The 7,797-nt window shown below is 46.8% G+C and overlaps 1 protein-coding gene across 1 annotated transcript in view; it reads left to right on the top strand.

Moving 5' to 3' along the window:
• The first annotated feature begins 4,765 nt into the window (after positions 1–4,765).
• MYO1C (myosin IC) overlaps positions 4,766–7,797 on the top strand; it is a 50,153-nt gene continuing 47,121 nt past the window's right edge. The window contains exon 1 of the mRNA XM_054516990.1: positions 4,766–4,825. The gene's annotated coding sequence lies outside the window, so the exon portion shown is untranslated. The remainder of the gene's footprint in view (positions 4,826–7,797) is intronic.

Raw genomic sequence — 7,797 nt, 5'->3', positions numbered from 1 at the left:
GTGTTGTGCATGGCCTCTGTTAATTTGAGGAGGAACAGATTGGTTTGGGTGGGAGGATTAATTTGTAGCTTTCCTCCAAGGAGCTTGTGTTGGTCGTGTTTGATGCACAGATACAAAGTATTTTAGAAGGAAATTAGTTACAACTTATGGTAGGGCTTGGGCTGCAAAAGAAGAGCAAGGATAAATGCTGTTTTTCCTTTGAACAAAGCAGATTCATCTTATTTTTTTCCCTATTTCAATGAATCCAGTATTGAATGCTCTTGTGGTTTTGTATTTTCTGTCCCTCTTCCCCACTGAGGTTTTTGACATTTTCCTTGTAAAAATGCCCAGACCACTTGATATTGTTTCTTAATTTTTGAGAGCAGGTTCTTCTAATTTCACTTTCTCACAGTGAATTTTTCATGGTCTGATTTAAGGTGTCTCTTTTGCCTTTATGAAAGATCTGCTAAGTTATGCATCATATTTTAAATTTTCTATATTTTAATATAAATTTGCACTCCATTTCCATCTAAGGATAACTTTTCATAACTCCCTGCTGTTGAAGAATTAATTTTCAAATGGGAACTATATATCCCAAGGAATGTTGTCCAGTCTAGCCTCCTTTAACTCCCATATATTTCTGATTGCTGGCTAAGCTCAGGATGTGCAGTGTATCATTGCACACAGATAGTACAGCTCTGTGTAAACAGGAAATATTTCTAAGATGTCTTGCGTGTTTTTGAGACCCTAAAAATACGTTCTGATAAAAACCATTGTTTCTACTACCACTGCTTCCTTCTCTGCTCTTGGACACTGAGTGACACTCAGATGAACTTGTCTGAATTAATATACTGCAGTGGAAAGGCCAGTTGGACAAAGCTGGAGTTAGGTTTTCCTTGAGAGAGGAAATGATACCTTTTTTAAGAGCTCTGTGTTGCTAACAGGAAACTTCCTGTGGCCCTTTCTGCCCCTGGATTTAGGAATTGCTGTTTGCACGTGATTGACACGAAGCAATTTCTATTTAATACACAGTTACTCTGGAAAATGATCTGCTCAGGAGCTGCCCTGAACTTGTTTAATTACTTCAATTTGAGGAATATCATGGATCTGTGTTTGTACATCCCACCTCCCTCCATTACAGTGGAACTGTCATTTCCACTTACAGGGTGTCTGCAATTAAGGAGAACTTTGTGCAGCCTAGAAAGCAGCAAGAGAAATCTGTGTGGGAACAGTTGAGCACAGCTTGGGAGAATCACTGGAGTCAGACACTGAAGTGTGAGATCTGGGGATGCAAACTGGCAAGAGGAAATGCAGAGGTGCAGGAAGAATACAGAAAATATGAATGTAGGCAACACAAAAGGATGAAAAATAGGATAGAAAATGTTTTACCCTGCTAACCATGCTTTGAAACTGGCAGTGCTGGAGTACAGACAGCAGCTCTGGTAGGGAATGCTTCAGCATCATTTCTCAATTTCTAATTACACTGCAGCTGTGGTTTTACAGCTCAGGCTCATCAGAGACCACACTCTGCTCCTCTGTGCCCTTTTTTATTTTGTTCTTTTATATTTTTTCCTGCAGCTTCTTTCTGCTGTCTTTACATTTTTTTTTTCCTCTTACCACTCACTTGTAGCCCATTTTCAGAAGGCCTTTCTGCACATAATTCTGGTATCTGCATCACAGGAGCCATTCCACTAACACAGCTTTGGTGTTCTGACCATTGTGATTTCTCTCCATAGAAAGGGGAGGTAAATCAGGCTGGGTATTGCTCCTCATTACTGAGAACAGGGTGGGTTTGTTTGGGGAAGTGACAGTGTTGAGTTGTAAAATGTGATAAAATCTATTTTTTTAGTAGAACTCTGGATTGGAAAGTAAGTGCTCAAGGAAACAGTTGTTGGACTGGAACAATCTTGTGTATAACAGCTAAGGAAGCATAAGAATAATTCCAGATATGAAACACAGAACCTTTCTTTGCAATTGCTGAACAGAACTGTGTTACCTGTATTTGCTCTGGAGTGGCCAGTGCTTGTTAATCTTGCTAATCAATCTTGTTAAGGCTTTCTTGGCAAGCATTATCAACTGCAGTTGGTTTGTAGTAGAGTTGAAAATTCAAATTTGGCTCTTCCAAGAAGATAGAAGGAATTATCTCCTGAGCAAATACTAAAATACCTGAAATTTAGACTGATTTTTTTTCCCCCAGTCACAGGCAGGATATGTGATATCTTTTTTTGGAGGTTGGTAGGTCTGGCCACTCCATTAATGGATGGCATGATCATTGTAAAGCTCTGTAATTGCACTTAAACCAGCATTCACCAGATTATTTTTCTCCTATTTGTAGGAATTTTCATGCAGTAACGTGCCAATTAATTTCCTTTTCCATGATTAGTTAGCTACTCAAGGACTCAATTAATAACAACTCCATTCTGCAGCAGTTTGCAGAACTTCCTGTAGTTACCATGGGAGCAGTCAGGGTTTTTTATTGCTTGCTCTTGGAGGCAAAGATGAAGGATTTTTTCTGCACAAAGTCTCTTGGTAGATTTTTGAAGTCCACCATGGGATTGTTTCGTGCCAACACCTCTGAAACAGCATCCGCAGCGACCTGGCTTTTCTGAGCCCGGTGGGACAGAAATGGAACAGCAACAAAGCTGGAGGCAATAAACACAAACATAAATTTAGGCTTCTTGGAACTGTCGTGGCACATTGGAATGAGTGGAAACCAGTCTTGAACTTCATTGTTTCAGCTCACACCTTACACTTGGTATAAATACAGAGGTTCATCTTTTCCTCTCACAACAGGGCTCTGAACCACTTAGTCGAGGTTGGCAGCTGCTGCACACTGAAATCAGAATTATCCATAAAGAACTGAGGGATTTACTGACTTTCCTTGGGAAAATGGAGCTGCAGGTTGAGCGTGTCCCTACAGGAGAAATCATCCGCGTGGTCGGGCGCAAGGCAGAGCGCAGCACTGTAAGCCCGGCTTTTATTGTTCCCTTCTGGTACTGCTGCTTACACAATGACCAACTTAGATCTGAACTGAGCAGCTCCAGGGTAAGAATGGAGGGTTTGCAAGGCTGGTTGGTCACTGGAGGGACTGGAGCTGTGTTGTGAACAGTTTTTTTCTCTCTGGGATGGAATTAGTAGCAGTGAAGTGAGTGGGAGTTTAGAAAATCGTTAAGATTTATTTTCTGTAGAGATACTGCAGTGAACCAAAGCTGCTGTTTGGCCTGGCTGTATGAATTCTGTCAGAATTCTGGGAGCACTTTCAGACTGCAGAGGAAGGGAAGGAGCTTTGAAATAGTTATTTTGTTCCTCTTGTGTTGGTTGTGCTGTCACAGGATTCAGGCCCTGAATGTTATAGCAAGGTTCACATATGGAAAATCAGTGGTACAGGCACATTTTAACAAACTTATAAATATCTCGAGGAACTGACTATTCTGTTAAGTTTATTCACTTGTTTTCAGGGCTTGTATGTAAGCAAATGGAAATCCATGAGCTGATCTTTTCTGGTTTGACACAAACAGTTTAGAAGGATGGTACTTTTCTAAGAATAATTTCAGTTTTCTTGGAATTAATGGCTGTTCTGCGTGTTTTGCTTCATAGTATTTTCTATCTTCATTTGTATAATTTTTAATTAAAGGAGCCTAAAGAAAAGGAACTGAGTAAAAATTTAAAAGGTTTGGAAGTACCTAAGTGTAATTGTGAATTTCTCTCTCTCTCTGTCATAGCTATTTAAAACCTCTTTAACAGATCTTCAGCTCTGGTAGAGCCATCTTGTACTGAAGTGCACATCTGTGCATGTTGCTGCTGTTTCCTAGCATTGTCTTTCTAGTGACTAATCTGAAACTCAATCTGAAAATGAGCTGAGACATTTACTGTGTGGTTACACAATAGTCAGGTAGAGTCATTTTACTTCAGAAAAAACCTAGAGCTCCCTCTGCCTTGCTGGGAGAGGAGACAGTGACAGCTCTGATGTTCTTTGGTTTGCAGTGACTTATTTGTAGTGATAGCAGGGGACACTGGCAGGGCTGAATTGTTGTTCTCAGGGGTGAATGTTCCTTTAAACCTTAGCGTGTGCCGGGGTCCTGGGGGAGACATCAAAGAGAGAAAAGGTATTGGTTCAACTTTCTAGAAAGTTTTAAACACTTATTAACATTCCATGAAATGATAACTTGCTACTGTGTGTGAGTCAAGCAGGGTTGGTATTGCATGAATGGGGCCAGAGAGGAGTGGTTTAAGAGAAACTTTAAGATACTTTAAACTGCTGCAGGAGTGGCAAGAGCAGAGCTTTTCTACTCTTTTAGCTCCGAGTGGCTCAGGCTGTTGGAGTTCAGTGTGTAGAGTTTCCTGTAGATCCTGACGAGACTGCCTCGGGTATTCCACACCTGTGTGGGATGAGCCAATGTGCTGCTCACAGCGGATGGTTACCCGAGCTCGGTGCAATGAACTCCACCTGCGTCCTTCCCAGGAACGTGCACTCCCGATGACTCGCACAGCCAGGAGGGGCCGGTAGAATTCCCGTCAGCGTTCCAGGTTTATCTTGTCCGTCTGCAGCAGACAGGTGCGCCTGCCCTTGGAGCCAGCCGCTCTCTGCACAAGCTGCTCAGCAGGATGCTGCTGCTGCCGCGGACACCGTGACGAGCGCGGGCCGGCCCGGGGCCGAGGCGGGGCGGCGGCGGAGCTCGGGGCCGGTGCAGGTGAGGGCGGAGCGGCGGCCCCAGCCCGCATGCCCGGCGCTCGGACATGCTCACTAGCGGCGCGCCGCGGGCTCCCGCGGGCAGTCGGCGCCGAGGCGCTCGCGGAGCCGCCGCAGGGCCCCGAGCCGCGCGTCCCGGGGCACCGCCGAGCGCAGGTGAGCGGGGCCGGGGGGGCCGAGCGAGCGCTCTGTCCGTCGGTCGGGGTGCGCGCGGTGCGTCCGTCCCGCCCGGCCGGCCGGCGGTGCCGGCGCTCGGGCACATGGCCGCGGGCTGCGGGGCGCGCGGGGCGGCGCGGGGGCAGCGCCCCGGGCGGCCGCGGCTCGGCCGTTCCCCGCAGCCGCCGAACCTTCCCGGAAACTCGGAACGGTCTCCACGGAAGGAACAAATGAGCGGGGTAGGTAGAGCAGCCGGCATCCCGGTGGCGGCACGGCGTGGCTCCGGCTGCCCGCAGCAGCCGCTCGCTGCCCGGTTCGCGGGCTGGCGGCGGCTGCACTCCGGTAACGCTTCCGTGCGCGCATCCCTGCCCGGCACGGGCCGAGCGCTGCCCGCGGGGAGCCCCAGCGGAGCCGGGGCCGGGCAGGGCGGGGCTGCTCCCGGCTCAGACGGGGCCGTGACACGGCCGGGGCTCCGGGCGGCTCGGCTTGCCCTTGTCAAGACAGGCTTCCTGTACATCCCGAACTTGCGTTACAGCTCCCAGCGCTGCTGGGTGTGATCCGCCCTGCTGGGCACAGCGCTGACTGTTCGCATTGGAGGAGTTCTTCCTTCTTTGCCAGTGCTTGCACAGGTGCCTCAAAGCACTTCATGGAGAAGTGTCCTCTCTAGTTAGCCCTCTCTCACAGGTGGAGATGGGCAAACTTCTTTAGTTCTCCAATTTGGACCACAGATCTGCATCCCCGCTGAGACTCAGGGTCCCCGTTTCAAGTGCTGCTTTCCATGCCGGTTTTCTCCAGTTCTGATATACCTGGAGTTAATTGTTTTAAGTGACAGTGACTCATGGGAGGAATCTGACTCTGCCTGAATGAGCAACTCATTCTAGTAACTTGAATTTTCCAAGTAAGCTGGCTTGAGCTGCATTCTTGTCGTTGGGAGGATTGCAGAGGAAAAGTGGTTCTGAGATACAATACAGAGATTATTCTGGTATTTAATCTCTCTCTGGCAGTTGCTGGGGGGGAAGGCTCCTCCAGAACTACTTGTGGATGGCAGCTGCTTAGTTTTTAAAAGTGACAAATGAGAAAATTTGCTTGGTTGGTGGGACAAGCCATGAAAACAGAACCACATCTTAGAGTACTTGGGAAGAAAGGCATTTTTCTTTCATCCCCTTTTGCAGCAATAGACAATTGCCAGTTGTCAGCACCTTTTCAAAGCTTTTAGAAAGTGCCTAAGGCTTATGGAACTGATGAGTTCTTAATTTTCACAGTAGGCCCTGATATGGCAACCACTGTCATAACACTTCAGGGGTTTTAGTTTTGATAGTGGATATAATCCTGTGTTCTAGGGAGGGGCTGTGTAAATATGAATTTTGTGTTCTGCCTGGCAGGGACCAATGGAGTCCACATGTTCTAATTTATCATGGTATAAAGCATAGATTTATTTTTAAAGCAGAAAAAAAAAAAGGTGTGAATCATAACACACTGAGGAGTGAGAGATCCCATGTGAGTCAGTATCCACAGTGTGTAATTTCTGTTCTCTCCTGCATAATTAATAGTGAAGAAACTTGTGATTTACAGTACATCTTTGGGATTTATAGGGATTTATAACAACTGTAAGAGAACTTACATAGATCCTGACAAAATGAGCCAAGCCATTTTTATTTTTTTATTTGATCTAACCCCATTGGAGGAAGGCCAGTAAAAAGCTGGGGGCTAAGAATGCTTTATAACATTAAATATAGTGGTTTTTTCTATGAATAAGCTCAAACTCTATGGGTGCCTTTATGCAAAGCTGAGATAGTCTTAGTCTTATTCAGATATCTGGGATTTTTCTGTTTGTAGTGTCATGTTGCTTATTACTGCATTAGGAACCACATGCTTTCTAGGAACAGGACAAATTCCTCTCTCCCTGTCCAAAGGAACAGTCTGCTCCAAGTGCAGGAAAAACAAACTGCAGCAGCTGCCACAGTCCCAGAGCAGTGCATGAAACCCAGCTCCCAGTGCCCCTTCCCCTGGCTCTTACCTGGCAGCTCTGAGTGCTTCCAGCATAGAAAATATTGAGGAGCACTGGGCTGCAGCACTTTGCTCCCCAGTTCAAAGGACTGATGAGTGAGCACTATTCTCAGATAACCAGCCGTGCCTTCTGGAGGACGAGAGCGTGTTTGGGAGAAGCTGGAGTGTTACAGGTGCTGCAGAAAAGGAGGTGGAGGGAACTCAAAGCACAGCAGATTTCCCCGGGGCTGGTCTGTGCCACAGCCCTTTGTAAGAGGTGTAACTCAATCACTTGTGCTTTCACACAGGCTAAAGAACCATTTAGAAAGGCTGATTTGTGTGGTGGGGAAAACCATCTGTGTTGTGCTTTGGGTTACCTCTAGCAGTGGCAGCAGAGGTGGTTAACTGCTGAGAGCTGATCCAAATCAGAACCGAGCAGCCAAACAAACAGGGGATTTGTGAGCAGCAGTTCCCCAGCCCAGCTCTCTGTGTGAGCACAGCAACATCTGCACAGAGGCAGGGAAGGCTGGGGTCGGGTGTGCCCTTTGTGCTGGCATAAAGTGATTGCAATTATGGCATGTGTGTGTCTCCTGTCGGGGCTTTTCCTGTGTTAAACGCTGCTTTACTGCTGTGGAACCAGCTCCTGAGTGATGTGGTTGGCTCTGCCTAGGATTGCTATCCCTGGCTTCTCCAGAAACCATCCATCCAACCTTGCTGTCAGCTCTAGTGGGTGAGGTTTGCATGCCTTGTGTTCCTCTGAGATTGTAGCACAGTTCTTTTTCTGCCTGCGGGGAGCCACTTGTGCTGTGCCTCTCTGTGCCTGGATTCAGGGATCTCTCTGCTGGAAATATCCTGCTCTGTGTTTTGTGCCCTCCTCTGCATATTTCTTGTTGATGTATTAGTGGGGTAGGTGGGCAGCTCTTTCCAGAAAATACTAATAAAGATGTAAGCAGGCAGCACAAGTCAATGTGAAAGGCTAACAAGGC

This window comes from Molothrus ater, chromosome 21 (assembly GCF_012460135.2).
Source record: "Molothrus ater isolate BHLD 08-10-18 breed brown headed cowbird chromosome 21, BPBGC_Mater_1.1, whole genome shotgun sequence".
Taxonomy (NCBI): domain Eukaryota; kingdom Metazoa; phylum Chordata; class Aves; order Passeriformes; family Icteridae; genus Molothrus; species Molothrus ater.
Note: the sequence above shows the minus strand (reverse complement) of the source record. Positions and strands in the feature narration are given on the sequence as shown.